Source organism: Pristiophorus japonicus, chromosome 4, assembly GCF_044704955.1.
Source record: "Pristiophorus japonicus isolate sPriJap1 chromosome 4, sPriJap1.hap1, whole genome shotgun sequence".
Lineage (NCBI taxonomy): Eukaryota > Metazoa > Chordata > Chondrichthyes > Pristiophoridae > Pristiophorus > Pristiophorus japonicus.
The window spans coordinates 108,813,834-108,832,249 of record NC_091980.1 but is presented as its reverse complement, the minus strand read 5'-3'; the positions used below and the strand labels follow the sequence as shown (position 1 = coordinate 108,832,249).

The 18,416-nt window shown below is 45.3% G+C and overlaps 1 pseudogene; it reads left to right on the top strand.

Annotated features, from left to right (window-relative positions):
• The window catches only part of LOC139262476 (NADH-ubiquinone oxidoreductase chain 5-like), a 106,752-nt pseudogene that overhangs the window by 73,319 nt on the left and 15,017 nt on the right, over positions 1–18,416 (top strand).

Here is an 18,416-nt window from a genome sequence, read left to right as displayed (position 1 = left end):
TGAATACTACTTCTTTAGTGATAGTGATTGTATTAAGTTCCTCCCTCCCTATAGCCCCTTGATTATCCACTATTGGGATCTTTTTAGTATCTTCTACCGTGAAGTTCGATACAAAATATTTGTTCAATATCTCTGCCATTTCCGTGTTTCCCATTATTAATTCCCCTGTCTCATCCTCTAGGGGACCAACATTTACTTTCGCTAATCTTTTCCTTTTTATGTACCTGTAGAAACTCTTACAATCTGTTTTTATATTTCGTGCTAGTTTACTTTCATAATCTATCTTCCCTCTCTTTATTACTTACACCAAATTACCTTGGACCTTCACCCATCCCTCTCACTCTATCTATATTATCACATCCCCATCTCATTTGCCATCCCTCACACCCCTCACTAGTGCAATCATACCAACTAACAACACACAATGAGGTGTCAAACATTGAAACCTTTATTTTCAACGCTTTACGTTTTTGGACAAATTTGAAAGCAGCGTAGTGAGTTGCAGTGAATGGTGAGACATAACAGCAATGGTGATGAGTGTGAAAGGAATAGCTTGGGCATTGTAGGGATGCTTTACAGTGTTGGTGTGAGGTGATGCCAACCTGGCGCATCATGTGGCACCCAGGATGTACAAGTGAAGTAAATCTGGCCATGGTGAGGCCATCTCTGGCCTCCCAGGCAGCAATGTGTTCAGGTGCTGCGTGTCCTGTGCAGCATCAGTTGATTTTGAAGAATGTTGGTGGTGTTGTAGGCGCTGTTGGTGTGCCTGGCGCTGCTGGTGTTGGGTCTGATTGTGGTGGGATTCTGAGGACCGCGATGAGAGAGTATAAAAGGCACCAATGCTGATGGAATAGACGGCAGGTGAAATAGAGGTGACAGAAGTGATCTGTCAATGGTGAGCGAAGTAATGAGGTCAGACTGGATGGAGACTTGTGTAAAACTTGCAACATGGTGAATCTGTAGTGGAAATACAGTGATTGTGGCTGAGGGAAGATATCACTGTAAGGTCGGAGCTTTTACTTGACATTTAGAGACCATGAGGGTAATCTTTGTGTGGAGGCTGAAGATGTTGGTAAGATTCTTAACAAATACTTTGCATCTGTTTTCACAAAGGAAAGGGGCAATGCAGATACTGCTATCGAGGAGGAGTGTGATATTCTGGATGAAATAAATATAGTGAGAGAGGAAGTATTATGGGGTTTAGCAGCTTTGAAAGTAGATAAGAGGTCTGGGTGAAATGCATTCCAGGCTGTTGAGCGAAGTAAAAGAGAAATAGCAGAGGCCTTGACCATTATTTTCCAGTCCTCTTTGGATCTGGGCATGGTGTCGGAGGATTGGAGGACTGCTAATGTAGTACCCTTGTTTAAGAAGGGAGAAGGGATAGGCTGAGTAATTGCAGGCCTGTCAGCCTAACCTCAATGGTGGGAAAATTATTGGAAAAAATCCTGAAAGACAGGATAAATCTGCATTTGGAAAGGCAAGGATTAATTAGGGACAGTCAGCACGGATTTGTTAAGGGAAGATCGTGTTTGACTAACCTGATTTAATTTTTTGAGGAGGTAACCAAGAGGGTCGATGAGGATAGTGCTTACGATGTAGTATATATGGAATTTAGCAAAGCTTTTGATAAGGTCGCACATGGTAGACTGGTCATGAAGGTTAAAGCCCATGGGATCCAGGGCAAAGTGGCAAGTTAGATCCAAAATTGACTTGGAGGTAGGAAGCAAAGGGTAATGATTGATGAATGTTTTTGTGACTGGAAGGATGTTTCCAGTGGGGTTCCACAGGGCTCAGTACTGGGTCCCTTGCTTTTTGTGGTATATATCAACGATTTAGATTTGAATATAGGGAGTATGATTAAGAAGTTTGCAGATGACACTAAAATTGGTTGTGTGGTTGATAATGAAGAGGAAAGTCATGGGCTCCAGGAGGATATCAATCCACTGGTCAGGTGGGCAGAACAGTGGCAAATGGAATTTAATTCAGAGAAGTGTGAGTTGATGCATTTTGGGAGGGCGAATAAGGAAAAGGTATACACTTTAAGCGGCAGGCCACTTAATAGTGTAGATGAACAAAGTGACCTTGGAGTGCTTGTCCACAGATCCCTGAAAGTAGCAGGCCAGGTGGATAAGGTGGTTAAGAAGGCATATGGAATGCTTGCCTTTATTGGCCGAGGCATAGAATATAAGAGCAGGGAGGCTATGCTTAAGTTGTATAATACTTTGGTTAGGCCACAGCTGGACTACTGCATGCAGTTCTGGTCGCCATATTATAGGAAGGACATGATTGCACTAGAGAGGGTGCAGAGGATATTTACTAAGATGCTGTCTGGAATGGAGAATCTTAGTTATGAGGACAGATTGGATAGGCTGGGTTAGTTCTCATTGGGACAGAGGCAGTTGAGAGGAGACCTCATTGAGGTGTACAAAATATTGAAGGGCCTGGACATCGTGGATAGTAAGGGCCTATTTTCATTGGTGGAGGGATCTAGTATGAGGGGGCATAGTTTTAAGGTGGTTGGTGGAAGGTTTAGAGGGCATTTGAGGGGGGGGGGGCTTCTTTACCCAGAGGGTTGTGGGGATCTGGAACTTGCTGCCTGGAAGAGTGGCGGATGCAGAAACCCTCACCACTTTGAAGAGATGGTTGGATGGGCACTTAAAGTGCCGTAACCTGCAGGGTTATGGACCTAGAGCTACTAATTGGGATTAGACTGGATGACCTTTTGTTGGATGGTGCAGATATAATGGTAAGTACTGCAGGGAATCGAATACAGCCAGGGTCATCTCCTGGACTAGTTTTGATTGCCTGGATGGGTCGGAGAGGAATTTTCCCAGATTTTTTCTCCCTAAATTGGCCTGGATTTTTATCTGATTTTTGCCTCTCCCAGGAGATGACATGGCTCCGGTTGGGGTGGAGTGTAGAATGTTTTAGTATAAGGGGTGTCGCAGTTGTGTGAGGCGGGCTGGTTGGGCTGGGTGCTCGTTACCTTTCCGTCATTGTTCATAGGTTTATATGTAACCTTTCGAGCTGCTGACCAAGAGCCGTGCGGCTCTTTGTCGGCTGGCATGGACACGATGGGCCGAAATGGTCACCTCTGCGCTGTAAATATCTATGTTTCTATGTTCTATGTTTCTATTTGGAGCTGTCAATGCATCAGCTGATTGAATGGCCACTGGCCTCCCACCACAGCTTCACAGATGTTGTCTGGCAACAGCGTGAAACCCATGGGCGAGCTGTAAAATTCAAAACATTAGTTTAAAACCATTGTTAAATGGCTGTAAACAAGCTAATAATCATTGTGAGTTATTAATGCCAGACCCAACATTTGATAAAGGCACATGTTGGTGGGTTTACATTGGGGTCCCGACCCGCTGGGAAAAAAGCACTTTCCCAACTGATCTGCCACCGATCGCGCCCACTGACTCCCTGGAAAATCTCGGCCATTGTATTGATTACTCACCTATTGTAGCATTTATTAGATTTGAAATACACTCAATAAACTTCTGAAAGCTGTTAATCTGAGAAAGAGACACAAACATATACAGGGTGTATAATTCAACATCAGCAAGGGCACACAATGGATGTTAAAGAATCAGCTACCCATTACACATATGGCCTGATTTTCCTTAGCATTAAAGTTAATGGGTGAAGTGTATAACGAGCAGCCAATTTGCTACACTTGTTTTGCACCCTTGCCAAAACTTGAATTTCACCCCGACAGTGTCTTTGCTCATCCTAATTTAAGGTATTTAATAAGACGACTGAATCAAATTTTGAAAAAACAAAATATTCAATTATCACCTACACTGTATTGATAGTTAGAAAATGTAAACATTTTAATTACTGGCCCCTGTGAGACAGAGAAAGAAGTAGAAAAAAAAGAGAGTGAGAGAGACATACACAAAGTTAAACTTTCAAGAATCAATCAAAAAGCATCAAATCTATTGTTTGTTTTGAAAGTTACAAATCAATGCACCCATATTTGGAATGCCGTCGACTTCACTAAGTGCTGGCACACCTGTGCGTTCTCCTTCCCTCAGCCGAATCCAACATTTTACAGCCTCATCCAGTTTTGACTATCTATAGGTTCCCATTCCACAATGATGACAAACCAAAGAATTCCCTTACGCTGCCAAACCTCAGCCGTTCCACCACAGTGCTGCCAAACCCCAGGACCAACATCCCAGCTTTGCCGCTGCTCAGAACCATCCTCTACAGCTACCAAAGCCTAGTAATGTACTCAGTGCTACCAAAACGCAGTTAAGCCCCACTCCTCAAAGCCAGTATTGCTCAATACTGGCAGGGGTGGGGAACCCTGATGGGATCTTGTATAATGCTGGTTTTACACCCTGCTCTATTTTAGTCTCTATTGAAGACAATAGAGAGCAATATTGGCCAGGGTGTAAAATTGGCGTTTCCCCCCAAGCTCAGTTAGGTTAAAATTAGTCCCCAGGATTCTGAATTTGCACAGAATGTGTTATGCCATTTATGCCTTCTAGCACTGATCCATTTTCAAGTGCCTGATCAGTCGTAACAATTGGACTAAAAATTTACAAAGTCATTACTTCAAATATTTTCCAGGAACTAAATCCATTCTGCAGACAATGTCTAGGAATTAAATTAAAAACAAGCATTACAGGTGGGAGGAGGCTTATGTGCAGCATAAACACTGGCACATACCAGTTGGGTCGAATGGCCTGTTACTGTGCTATAAGTTCTATGTGGTACAAATGTGGCACTTTAGGATATCCAGTGAATGCATGTTGGCAATTATTCTCCAGGAAATTGTTAAATTAAATAATTAATAAATGTTATGCTAGAAACTATTTTACAAATATTACATTTTAAATTTAAATTTCTTATACAAAACACTAGAAAATATATATATATATATATAATGATACCTTTCAAATTATGCTAACTAATATTAATATGCAATAACTATATGATTTCTATTCAAGAAAAATGTATAACTAGATTGGAGATGATACAATTTCATATCAATCCCATACTAGAAAGCTGTTGTAAAGCACATCAGGCTAGACCTAGAACAAACCTAATTCTATTAGTTAGATTGGCTTCTTTGGATCTCTAGCTGTATGGTCACCCTCACTCTTTAGTAAATCCTAAAATATATTTTTAATTAGTTGCTGTCGTGAGAATGTTCTATTTACAAGTCTCTGTAACACAACTCTCCCTGGTGTGGTACACTGTTCACACCCTGTCTCCTAATGGAAGAGATCATGTCAGACAGAAGCCTTTGACATGCCTCATTATTTAACTGTAAGCAATGGAGCACTGTCACCACCCCCCAGTAAGGCTGATCGGTGCTAACATGTACCTTCTCACCTCCAGCTGCAGGGGTGTCTTCAGAACTTTCTGGAGAACTATTGACTTCGTGTTATAGGAACTGTGGCATGAATAATCTATGAATAGCATGGAAAATACCATAAGCAGGGTTACAATGGCAGAAACATTTGAGTTTTCTCTTTGCTTTGTGTCTTTTTATGGTCTGTTGATTTAATTTCAATGACAGAAAAATATCTGAATAATCTAGGACTCTGTTATAATGCAGCAGTTCTGGAGAGTACAATGCATTTTTAAACAGAAGCCCCCAATATATTGTTAAAAGTACTATATTGATAGTTTGGATAGCAGTTTCAACATTCTGTATTAATAAACTCTTGATTTTAGTCATTATACTGTGTAGTTTTATTAGTTCTGTTTGCTCTTTAATTTTTTCCCCACTTTTCTCACCTAAGCCCTCCTGACGGAATGCATGCTAGGGTATGGTTGTGTGTGTGATAGTATGAGAGGACCCGTCTGTGCTTGGTCTTAATGACTATTCTTCATGTATGTGCCACGGCTGTAAGTACTGGCAGATTATTTAACCATACAGTTTTAAAAAAATGATGTTATATTTTCAATAGGAACAGTGAAGCCACGTTAATTATAATCACACAGGACTTACATTTCATTCCATGGGTATTCGGGGAGACTTTCCTGAGTCTTTGGCCAGCATCTAGATCACCTGGGCACAGCAAATATCAGTAAATCACAATGCAGCTCGGAGTACACCCCTACAAAAGAACCAGCTTGATTTTCATCCATCATTTTAAGTGTCGGAACATTAGGCAGATTCCTTTACAGGCATGTGCTCTGGACACCCAAAATTTCAATATTCGCTTCACCCAGGTGAACCAGTGCACCTGGGTGCAGATCCATGACAATCTCCATTATTATGTATACCACATAAATATTTTCACCTATTCATGACGTTCTACTTTGCATGATTTATCCCAGAGATCAAAATGAGAATTCTTCATATTCCATGCTCTGAACCTGTTTTGCTGTCCAGCACATACAACCATTAACGATTTTCAAAAGGTTGCAGTGAGGAAGATCAACAGTGAGAGAGAGAAGGAGACTCCTAGCCTGCAAGATGACTGTAGTGGGTCCACATCGAGCTGCTAGAACATGTGCTGCCTATAACTGCAGTCGCCCTCCAAAGTAAGATGGATACAGCTACTTCAAAAGTGAGGAAATATGTCACAGAAAAGGTGCAATTTAAATATTAATGATGTGTAATTACAGCAAATATTAATTAACCTTTATTTTGAAAAGTCAAGATTTATTAGCAGAGGTGACAGTTTGTTGGAGCAGCAGCATATTTTACCAGGGAAGGGATCTGCTATCACTGTAGGTGAGCAGAGAGATTTAGGCAGTCCAAGTATAGAATTCACCAAAAGCTAGTGGACAGATAGAAAAAAGGCTAATGGAATGTTGGCCTTTATCTCTAGAAAGCTGGAAAACATAGATGGAAGTTATGTTACAGCTGTATAGAACTCTGGTTAGATCTGGAGCTCTATGTCAGTTCTGGGCACCGCAAATCAGGAAGGATATATTGGCCTCGGAGGGGGAGAAGCGCAAATTCTCCAGAATGATACTGGGGCTGAAAGCGTTAAATTATGAGGACAGGTTGTGTAAATTAGGGCTGTATTCCCTTAAATATAGAAAATCAAGGGGTGATCTAATTGAGGTGTTTAAGATTATCAAATGTCTTTATAGGGTAGATAGAGAGAAACCATTTCCTCTGGTGGGGGAGTCCAGAACAAGGGGACATAACCTTAAAATTAGAGCTAGGCAGTTCAGGCGTGATGTCAGAAAGCACTTCTTCACACAAAGGGCAGTGAAAATCTGGAACTCCCTCCCTCAAAAAGCTGTTGAGGCCAGGTCATTGGTTATTTCAAAAATTTCAAAAGTGATAGATTTTTGTTAGGCAAGGGTATTAAGGGTTAAATAAGAACATAAGAACATAAGAATTAGGAACAGGAGTAGGCCATCTAGCCCCTCGAGCCTGCTCCGCCATTCAACAAGATCATGGCTGATCTGGTCGTGGACTCAGCTCCACTTACCCGCCCTCTCCCCATAACCCTTAATTCCCTTATTGCTTAAAAATCTATCTATCTTTGACTTGAAAACATTCAATGAGCCAGCCTCAACTGCTTCCTTGGGCAGAGAATTCCACAGATTCACAACCCTCTGGGAGAAGAAATTCTTTCTCAACTCGGTTTTAAATTGGCTCCTCCGTATTTTGAGGCTGTGCCCCCTAGTTCTAGTCTCCCCCACCAATGGAAACAACCTCTCTGCCTCTATCTTGTCTATCCCTTTCATGATTTCAAATGTTTCTATAAGATCACCCCTCATCCTTCTGAACTCCAACGAGTAAAGACCCAGTCTACTCAATCTATCATCATAAGGTAACCCCCTCATTTCTCGAATCAGCCTAGTGAATCGTCTCTGTACCCCTTCCAAAGCTAGTATATCCTTCCTTAAGTAAGGTGACCAAAACTGCACGCAGTACTCCAGGTGCAGCCTTACCAATATCTTATACAGTTGCAGCAAGACCTCCCTGCTTTTGTACTCCATCCCTTTCGCAATGAAGGCCAACATTCCATTTGCCTTCCTGATTACCTGCTGCACCTGCAAACTAACCTTTTGGGATTTATGCACAAGGACCCCCAGGTCCCTCTGCACCACAGCATATTGTAATTTCTCCCATTCAAATAATATTCCCTTTTACTGTTTTTTTTCCCCAAGGTGGATGACCTCACACTTTCCGACATTGTATTCCATCTGCCAAACCTTAGCCCATTCGCTTAACCTATCCAAATCTCCTTGTAGCCTCTCTGAGTCCTCTACACAACCCGCTTTCCCACTAATCTTAGTGTCATCTGCAAATTTTGTTACACTACACTCTGTCCCCTCCTCTAGGTCATCTATGTATATTGTAAACAGATGTGGTCCCAGCACTGATCCCTGTGGCACACCACTAACCACTGATTTCCAACCGGAAAAGGACCCATTTATCCCGACTCTCTGCTTTCTGTTCGCCAGCCAATTCTCTATCCATGCTAATATATTTCCACTGACTCCGCGTACCTTTATCTTCTGCAGTAACCTTTTGTGTGGCACCTTATCGAATGCCTTTTGGAAATCTAAATACACCACATCCATCGGTACACCTCTATCCACCATGCTCATTATATCCTCAAAGAATTCCAGTAAGTTAGTTAAACATGATTTCCCTTTCATGAATCCATGCTGTGTCTGCTTGATTGCACTATTCCTATCCAGATGTCCCGCTATTTCTTCCTTAATGATAGTTTCAAGCATTTTCCCCACTACAGATGTTAAACTAACCGGCCTATAGTTACCTGCCTTTTGCCTGCCCCCTTTTTTAAACAGAGGCGTTACATTAGCTGCTCTCCAATCCGCTGGTACCTCCCCAGAGTCCAGAGAATTTTGGTAGATTATAACAAATGAATCTGCTATAACTTCCGCCATCTCTTTTAATACCCTGGGTTACGGAACTCAGGCGAGTAGATGAAGTTAAGATTCAGATCATTCATGATCTAATTGAATGGAGGAACAGACTCGAGGGGCTGAATGGTCGACTACTGGTCCCGTCTTCCTATTTTAATTGGAAACCTGTAAATTACTGAACAGAATTTGCACTCACTGTATTTTGAGGCAGGTCCTTTCCACATATTCAAAAAAATGTATAAAAACATTTTGAATCCTCTTCGGTCCTCCTTCTTTAGCATGAGAATTAACTGAACCCTATCCTCAGCTCAGTTTGAAACCTGGAAGATCTTTGTTCTGGTTCTTTGCGAGTGAAATGTGTCTTGGAAGGTAGGACAAAACAGATGAAAGTAGATCAGCAACCTGCTTTACACTCTGTCCTTTCCTTGTTTCCATGTGTAATAAGAACATAAGAACATAAGAAATAGGAGCAGGAATAGGCCAGTTGACCCCTTGAGCCTGCTCTGCCATTCAATACGAACAAGCATGATCTTATACCACAACTCTACTTTCATATATTATCTCCATATCACCTAATTTCAAAAAATCTTTCAATCTCTGCCTTGAATATGCTCAACGACTGAGCTTCCACAGCCCTCTGAGGTAGAGAATTCCAAAGATTCACCACCGTCTGAGTGAAGAAATTTCTCCGTGCCTCAGAGACTTTGATCCCTGGTTCTCGACTCCCCAGCCAGGGGAAACATCCTCCCTGCATCTACCCTGTCAAGCCCTGTAAGAATATTGGGCTCAATTTTACCCAATGCCGTTTTTTGCCGTATTTGAAGAGTTACACCTGTTTTATTTGGACCCGATTATAACAAAAAAAAAACTTTAAAGTTTCTCCGTTCTAATCTTTGAAATTAGCGCTGCGCAGCCTGTCCTTTAGTTTTGGGGGTTGGAACCTAATGTCTGCGCCGAAAAAGGGATGCTCCCTTCTGCGCGTGCAGGAGAAAAAAATGGCGTTTTCTACGTGACTGGTATGGGTGCGCATGTCCAGTATACCGCCCGGTCTGCGTTCAGCCATCTTTAAAGAGCCAGTTTGTGAGAGAACGTTTATTCTGAGTGGAAAAAATTAGAGCTGCAATATGCAACACGGCTCAAGGACCAAGAATTTCTCACAGGACGAAGTGGAGGCACTAGTTACTGTAATTGAGGCCAGATGGACACCAGCAGAGGTCAAATAAAAGTTTCACCAAAAGAAATTAAGAAATGCTGGAACCAACTTTCACAAGATTACTGTGCAATGTGACTACCCCGAGGTCCGGAAGCCAGTGCAAAAAGAAGTGGCGGGACCTTGGTCAAGTAGTTAGTGTAAGTAATATTTTAATTTATCCACTGGAATTGCAATTATGAATGTGACCATCTGTACATCCCACCCAGCAGAAAGACACTTTCTCTAAAAAGTTATATTTTCATCTTTGCAGAGGAAGGTGGCCCACAACAAAAGAAAGAGAACTCTAACAGGAGGAGGCCCAGCAAATCTGTACCAACTGACACCCGTGGAGGAGCGGGTCACTGCTTTGATGGATCCTGCCTGGAGAAAAGAAATCACCACTGCACAAGCTGGGTCCACACTCAAGGGAGAGCATAAGTCCTCCAAATTCCACAGTCGGGTTTTGTTAAATGTTAAGTACTGCGCGGGCTAGCCATGCTTTGGTTCCTGGGGATGTCTCCGTCAGCTATGCTTTGGTTGATGCAATGTGCTATCATTCATCATGGTCCTTCAAATGAGCCTGTGCTGTGTGAGCCTACTCATGCCACCCTGCCCCCTCCTCTGCTCTTCTGTTATATTTTGCAGAACTTGAGGCCAACCCTGACTGCAGAGTCAGCATGGTTTTATGAAAGGGAAATCATGTTTGACAAATTTGCTGGAGTTTTTTTGAGGATGTAACGAGCAGGGTGGATAAGGGGGAACCAGTGGATGTAGTGTATTTGGATTTCCAGAAGGCATTCCATAAGGTGCCGCATAAAGGTTATGATACGTCCTTACTATACAGAATAAATGCACACGAGGCCCATGCTTAAGAGGTGGTCAGTCTGTGACCTGTCCTTTGTTTCATAGCACTCAAGTGCAGGAAGTGGGTGGAGCTTCCCCTTTTATATCTGAAGGTCTAGGTTAGGAGTGTCTCCCACAAGTTTATCACCTAGTGGTCAGTGTTCTCACAGTGTACAACTTAGGTCAGATTATACATGGGTTACAATGCTGGTTGAATACATGACATCACCTCCCCCACCAAAGCCTTATTGGGATCACAGGTTGAGTCTCTCTGGTGGTTTACACTCCCTTGTAGAGCGCCTGAGTTGGGGCTCCGGTTGTTGGGCGCTGGCCTGAGTGTCTGCTGATTGCGGTGCCTCAGGCCTGTCTGGACTGCCCACAGTGACTGGGCTCTCCTCCCTCTGGTTCCTGTGTTCGGTCACCTGTGGTGGAGTGAACTCTACATCGTGTTCTTCCTCTGCTTCTTCTATGGGATTGCTAAACCTCCTTTTTGTTTGATCCACATGTTTGCGGCAGATTTGTCCATTGGTAAGTTTAACTACCAGAATCCTATTTCCCTCTTTGGCAACCACAGTGCCTGCAAGCCATTTGGGCCCTGCAGCGTAGTTGAGGACAAAAACAGGGTCAATTACAACAATACATCGCGCCCTCGCATTCCTGTCATGGTAGTCATATTGTGACTGGCTCCTGCTCTCGACAATTTCTTTCATGGTGGGGTGTATAAGGGATAACCGTGTTTTGAGCGTCCTTTTCATTAGCAGCTCTGCAGATGGAACCCCTGTGAGCGAGTGTGGTCAGGATCTGTAGGCCAACAGGAGGAGTGATAAGCGGCATTGTAGGGAACCCCCTTGGATTCTGAGCATCCCCTGTTTGATTATCTGCTCATTCTGCGTGACCGTTTGAGGCCGGCTTGAACAGTGTCGTTCGAACATGGTTAATTCCATTGCCTGCCATGAAGTCCTAGAATTCAGTGCTTGTGAAGCACGGGCCATTGTCGCTGACCAAGATGTTCGGTAGACTGTAGGCGGTGAACATTGCCCGTAGACTTTCTACCGTGGCAGAGGATGTGCTTGAATTTAAAATGTCACACTCGATCCATTTGGAGTAGGCGTCTACTACAACCAAAAACATTTTCCCCATGAAAGGACCTGCGTAGTCCACATGGATGCATGACCAAGGCTTGGCGGGCCATGGCCAGGGGCTAAGGGGGGGCTTCCCTGGGCACATTGCCCAGCTGGGCACACGTGTTGCACCTGCGAACACAAAGTTCCAGATCTGCGTCTATCCCTGGCCACCAAACGTGTGACCTGGCAATTGCCTTCATCGTGACAATGCCCGGGTGCTCATTGTGGAGTTCTCTGATGAACACCTCTCTGCCCATCTGGGGCATGACTATGCGGTTTCCCCACAGTAGGCAATCGGCCTGAATCAAGAGGTCATCCTTGCGCCTGTGAAATGGTTTAAATTTCTCAGGGCATGCCCTGTACGTGGCTGCCCAGTCCCCATTCAGGACACATTTCTTGACTAGAGACAATAGCAGGTCTCTATTTGTCCAGACTTTAATCTGATGGGCTGTCACGGGTGAACCTTCGCTTGCGAAAGCTTCAACAGCCATGACTATCTCAGCAGCATGCTCGGTAGCCCCTTCAGTGGTGGCTAGTAGGAGCCTGCTGAGTGCATCGGCGCAGTTTTCGGTGCCCGGTCTGTGCCGAATTGTGTAGTCATAGGCGGCTAACGTGAGTGCCCACCTCTGTATGCGGGCCGATGCATTTACATTTATGGCCTTGTTGTCGGCCAAAAGGGACGTTAGGGGTTTGTGATCTGTCTCCAGCTCAAATTTCCTGCCAAACAGGTACTGGTGCATTTTCTTTACCGCATATACACATGCGAACGCCTCCTTTTCTACCATCCCGTAGCCTCTTTCTGCCTGGGACAGACTTCTAGAGGCATAAGCTACCGGCTGTAACTGACCCTTGGCATTGACATGCTGCAACACACACCCGACACCATAGGACGACGTATCGCACGTTAACACAAGTTTCTTACATGGGTCATATAGCGTTAACAGATTGTTGGAACATAACAAATTGCGTGCTCTATTAAAAGCCCTTTCCTGGCTGTCCCCCCAGACCCATTCGCGACCTTTGCGTAGGAGCACGTGTAGCAGCTCTAGCAGCGTGCTCAATTTGGGAAGAAAGTTACCAAAATAGTTCAGGAGCCCCAGGAATGAACGCAGCTCCGTCATGTTATGGGGTCTGGGTGCTCTCTGGATCGCTTCCGTCTTGGACGCAGTAGGGCTGATCCCGTCTGCTGCTACCCTCATCCCCAGGAATTCTACCTCTGGAGCTAGGAAGACGCACTTCGCCTTTTTCAGTCGCAGCCCCACCCAGTCCAGTCTGCATAACACCTCCTCCAGGTTGTGGAGATGTTCTTTAGTATCATAACCCGTAATGAGGATGTCGTCCTGAAAAACCACCGTCCCTGAAATCGACTTGAGGAGGCTTTCCATATTTCGTTGGAAGATCGCGGCGGCCGAGCGAATCCCGAATGGACATCTGTTGTACTCAAACAACCCCTTGTGTGTCGTGATGGTGGTCAGCTTCTTCGACTCACTGGCCAGCTCCTGGGTCATGTAAGCTGAGGTCAGGTCCAATTTTGAAAAAAGTTTGCCACCGGCTAGTGTCACAAAGAGGTCCTCCCCTCTAGGTAGCGGGTACTGGTCTTGGAGTGATACCCGATTGATGGTGGCCTTGTAATCGCCACATATCCTGACCGACCCATCCGCCTTGAGCACCGGCACAATTGGGCTCGCCCAGTCACTGAATTTGACTGGCGAGATGATGCCTTCCCTCAGCAGGCGGTCCAATTCGCCTTCTATCTTTTCCCGCATCACGTACGGCACCGCTCTGGCCTTGTGGTATACTGGCCTGGCATCCGGGTTTATGTGAATCACTACCTTGGCCCCCATGAAAGTGCCAATGCCGGGTTGAAATGAGTCAAATTTGTCCAGGATCTGTGAGCATGATACTCGCTCCACAGAGGAAATTGCATTGACATCGCTCCATTTCCAGTTCATGACAGCAAGCCAACTCCTCCCCAGTAGTGCGGGACCGTCCCCTGGGACAATCCAGAGTGGCAGTCTGTTCTCCGAATCTTTGTGGGTCACAACTACCGTGGCGCTGCCTAGCACCGGAATGATCTGCTTTGTGTAAGTCCGTAGCTGTGCGTCAATCGGCGATAATTTTGGCCTCCTGGCCTTGGACGCCCACAACTTTTCGAACTGTTTGATACCCATCAGGGACTGGCTGGCCCCGGTGTCTAGCTCCACAAGAAACTGGGATTTAAACCTAGTGGTCAGTGTTCTCACAGTGTACAACTTAGGTCAGATTATACATGGGTTACAATGCTGGTTGAATACATGACAGGTTACTGCACAAGAAAAAAGTTCACGGGGTTGGGGGTAATTTATAAGCATGGAGAGAGGATTGCCTAACTAACAGCAAACAGAGAGTCGAGATAAATGGGTCATTTTCCAGTTGACAAATAATAACTAGCGGGGTGCCGCAGTGATCGGTGCTGGGGCCTCAACTATTTACAATCTATATTAATGACTTGGATGAAGGGACCGAGTGTAATGTTGCCAAGTTTGCTGATGAAACAAAGATGGGTAGGAAAGCAAATTGTGACGAAGACACAAAAAAATCTGCAAAGGGATATTATGGTGTATGAAATGATACAATGAACTCCGTACTGTGAGCCAGTGACCAGGTCAGTCTTTAATGGCTTCCAGAAGTGAAGATACAAAGGTGAAGTTCAGCTTTTTTACCGGGCCCAGCACAAGTGTACCTATGACCCTAGGACCTCCGATGGTAGTGCCCTCTGGTGGTGGGCAGACCTTTACATCATTACATTACATCATTTCCCCCCAGTTCTTGGCACAAATCCATATTACAAGTTCAGACGGTCCGGAGCCCTTTGCTCCCTGGTTGACCGTCTCAGTACAATCCCAATGCTTTCCGAGTTTCTCACGATTGGGGCTGGGCATTGACCACAGTGGGTTCTTCTGATGGCTGGACGTGAGTTGGTTAGTCATCTAAGCTCGTGGTGTCTTCTTCCAGCTGTTCCGGTTCATCAGTGTGTCTTAGCTTGATTTGATTAATGTGTTTCTTGCACATCTGTCCATTCTTGAGCTTAACCATATACACCTGGTTACCCTCCTTATCCATAACATTGCCCGGGAGCCACTTGGGCCCTTGACCATGATTAAGTACATACGCTGGGTCATTTACAGATATGTCGCGTGACACTGGCGTGGTCGTGATACCACTGCTTCCAGAAGTGAAGATACAAAGTTGAAGTTCAGCTTATATACCGGGCCCAGCAGTGTACCTATGAGCCTAGGACCTCCGACGGTAGTTCCCTCTGGTGGTGGGCAGACCTTATGTATGTGCATTACATCATTCTCCCCAGTTCTTGGCACAAGTCCATATTATAAGTTCAGACGGTCCGGAGCCCTTTGCTCCCTGGTTGACTGTCTCAGTACAATCCCAGTGCTTTCTGAGTCTTTCACGACTTGAGGCTGGGCATTGACCACAGTGGGTTCTTCTGATGGCTGGACATTAGTTGGTTGGTCGTCTAATCTCACGGTGTGTTCTTCCAACTGTTCCGGTTTGTCAGTGTGGCTTAGCTTGATTTGATCAATGCGTTTCCTGCACATCTGCCCATTCTTGAGCCTAACCATATACACCCGGTTACCCTCCTTATCCGTAACATTGCCCGGGAACCACTTGGGTGCTTGACCATGGTTAAGTACGTACACTGAGTCATTTACAGATATGTCACGTGACACTGCGGTGCGGTCATGATACCACTGCTGGTGTTGACATCAGGTTTCGACATGATCGTTAAGGTCAGGATGGACTCGAGAGAGAGAGAGAGCCTGGTTTTGAGGCCTCTCTTCATCAATAGTTCCACAGGCGTGACCTTGTCCTGTAACTGAGCAGTATGCGTGACAAGCGTGTCTACAAGGAACCGTGAGTTCCGCGTTTCACGCTCTGCTTGGTTTGAACTGCCCGCTCCGCTTGACCATTGGACGCAGGTTTGAATGGGGCTCACCTCACGTGTTTTATGCTGTTGCATTTCATGAACTCTTGAAACTCCAGGCTCGTGAACATGGTCCGTTGTCACTGACAACGATATCTGGCAGACCATGTGTGGCAAACATGGCTTTCAGGTTCTCAATGGCGGCAGTGGAAGTGCTGGATGACATGATCACACATTCTATCCATTTGGAGTATGTATCCACCACCACAAAAAACATTTTACAGAGGAAGGGACCCGCAAAGTCGATGTTGTTTCTAGACCACGGTTTGGATGGCCATGACCACAGACTGAGTGGAGCTTCCTTTGGGGCACTATGTAACTGCATACAAGTGCTGCACTGATGCACACATGATTCTAAGTTCGAGTCAATGGTTGCCCTCACGCACTTCATGCGTTGCCGATGAGACCACTTCGGCTATGTTGGCCCAAATCTTCTGGTAAAACTTTGGGGAGGGCTTCCCACGCCCACTCCAGGTCAATTGACCCCAGCGTGACTCCACCTCCTGCAGGAGGGAGGCATTTGCCTCGGAGAATTTCCAAGTTCATTTTCGTTCTCCCACTTCTAGTTCCTCTCCCACCTCACTGCTCTCACCAGCATCCTCACCCTTCGCATCGTGCTGCATCACCTCCTCCATGCCTTCCATTTTAATTATATTTTTTCCCTAAATCTCCATGCAAACAAAGTTATTTGTGCTCTCAATTCTTTTTACTGCTGCTAAATCTCTTTCCTACCTCCAACAGCCAAACAACCACATAACACACCCACACACACTTTCAATTCCTCTCTGCTCCCTCTTTCTCTCCTCTTCTGCACATGTATTGATGACCCCTGACCTCCTGAAATGCGGGAAACGACCGTTGCCATGGCGTTGCTATGGATGCCGACATTTTATGGCAGAAGGTCAAAAAATTTACCGCTAGCGCCCAATTCACGTCGCTCGCGGTAACGCCCATTTTATAAAGTGGAAAGTGGGGGTTTTGAAAATGGTCGATAATCCGGTGATCTCAAAACCCATAATAAACATCAACGCTGGAAATAACACCCATTTTTGGGCGATCTGCACAATAATGGAAAGTCTAGCCCAATGCCTCAGACTAAGGGGCCGCGCATTTAAAACTGAGTTGAGAGGGAATTTCTGCTCTCTGAGGGTTGTAAATCTATGGAATTCTCAGCCCCAAAGAGCTGTGGAGGCTGGGTCATTGAATATATTTAAGGCGTAGATAGACAGATTTTTGAGCGATACGGGAATAAAGAGTTATGGGGAGCAGTCAGGGAAGTGGAGCTGAGTCCATGATCAGATCAGCCATGATCTTATTAAATGGCGGAGCAAGATCGAGGGGCAAGTTGGCCTACTCCTGCTCTTATTTCTTATGTTTTTATTTTCTTATGTAGCCGATGCAGAAGAAGATTCAGACACGGATGAGCCTGAAGAAGAGAAAATCTTCCAATCCGACCTTCCAGACCAAACGTATGTGGGTGAGGGCGGTGAGGGGATGAGAATAAAGCCCCCACTCTTGTACTCACTCTGGAAGAGGTGCTGCTGCTGCCCATTTAGGTGCCAGCCCCTTTCCTGAGTGGTGCGAGTGTTGGGACATTTCATGGTTTCACACCATCCGAGACTGTGGGTCCCAGTTGGGTGCAGCGAGCCTCAACCAGGGCCCCATCTTCCGAGGCTGCGGGTCCCAGTGGGGTGCAGCGAGCCACACCCAGGGTGAGGAGGGAAAGGAGAGCTCGACAGTGCTCATCTGAGATGCAGGATGTAACAGATGTGGTTCAGATGGTGGCATTGAGTGAGGAGAGCATTGACATTACGCGATCACTCCTGGACACCATCAGTGGGTGGTTGATGAGGTATCGGGACTGTTGGGAGAAGTAACAACACTCTCACAAGAAACAGGAACACTGTCCAGGCACATGAGGGAGGGAATGTTGCAGGTAGCTGATACACTGTCGGTTAACATGAGGGAGGGAATGTTGCAGGCAGTTGAAACGCTGGTGGAGCAGATGAGGGAGGTAATGTCGCAGATAGCTGAGACGTTGTCGGGGCACATGAGGGAATGAATGTCGGAGTTAGCTGCTGCAATAAGGGAACATGCCCAGACCCTGAGGCCATGGACGGAATCAACCGTCACTCCCACTTAAATCCCAAGACCAGCCTCTGAAGAGGCCCAAGCTAGGCCTTCCACATTACTGCCTGCCCATACCCCCCAACTCGAAGTGCACATTACTTGAGATGCTCGAAAGAATAAGCTTGGTACCAACCCGAGAAATGCTGCACCACCGCCAACGGGCAGGGGTGGACTCAACAAGACCAAGCACAGCGGGCGGTCTTAGAATAAGGTGGAGGAGAGATGGGCACAGCCTTTCTTTGCTGCTGTTGTTGTTGCTGTTGTTGTTATTATTGTTATTATTGTTGTAACTGTTCTTAATTTATAATTTTTTTTCTAAGTG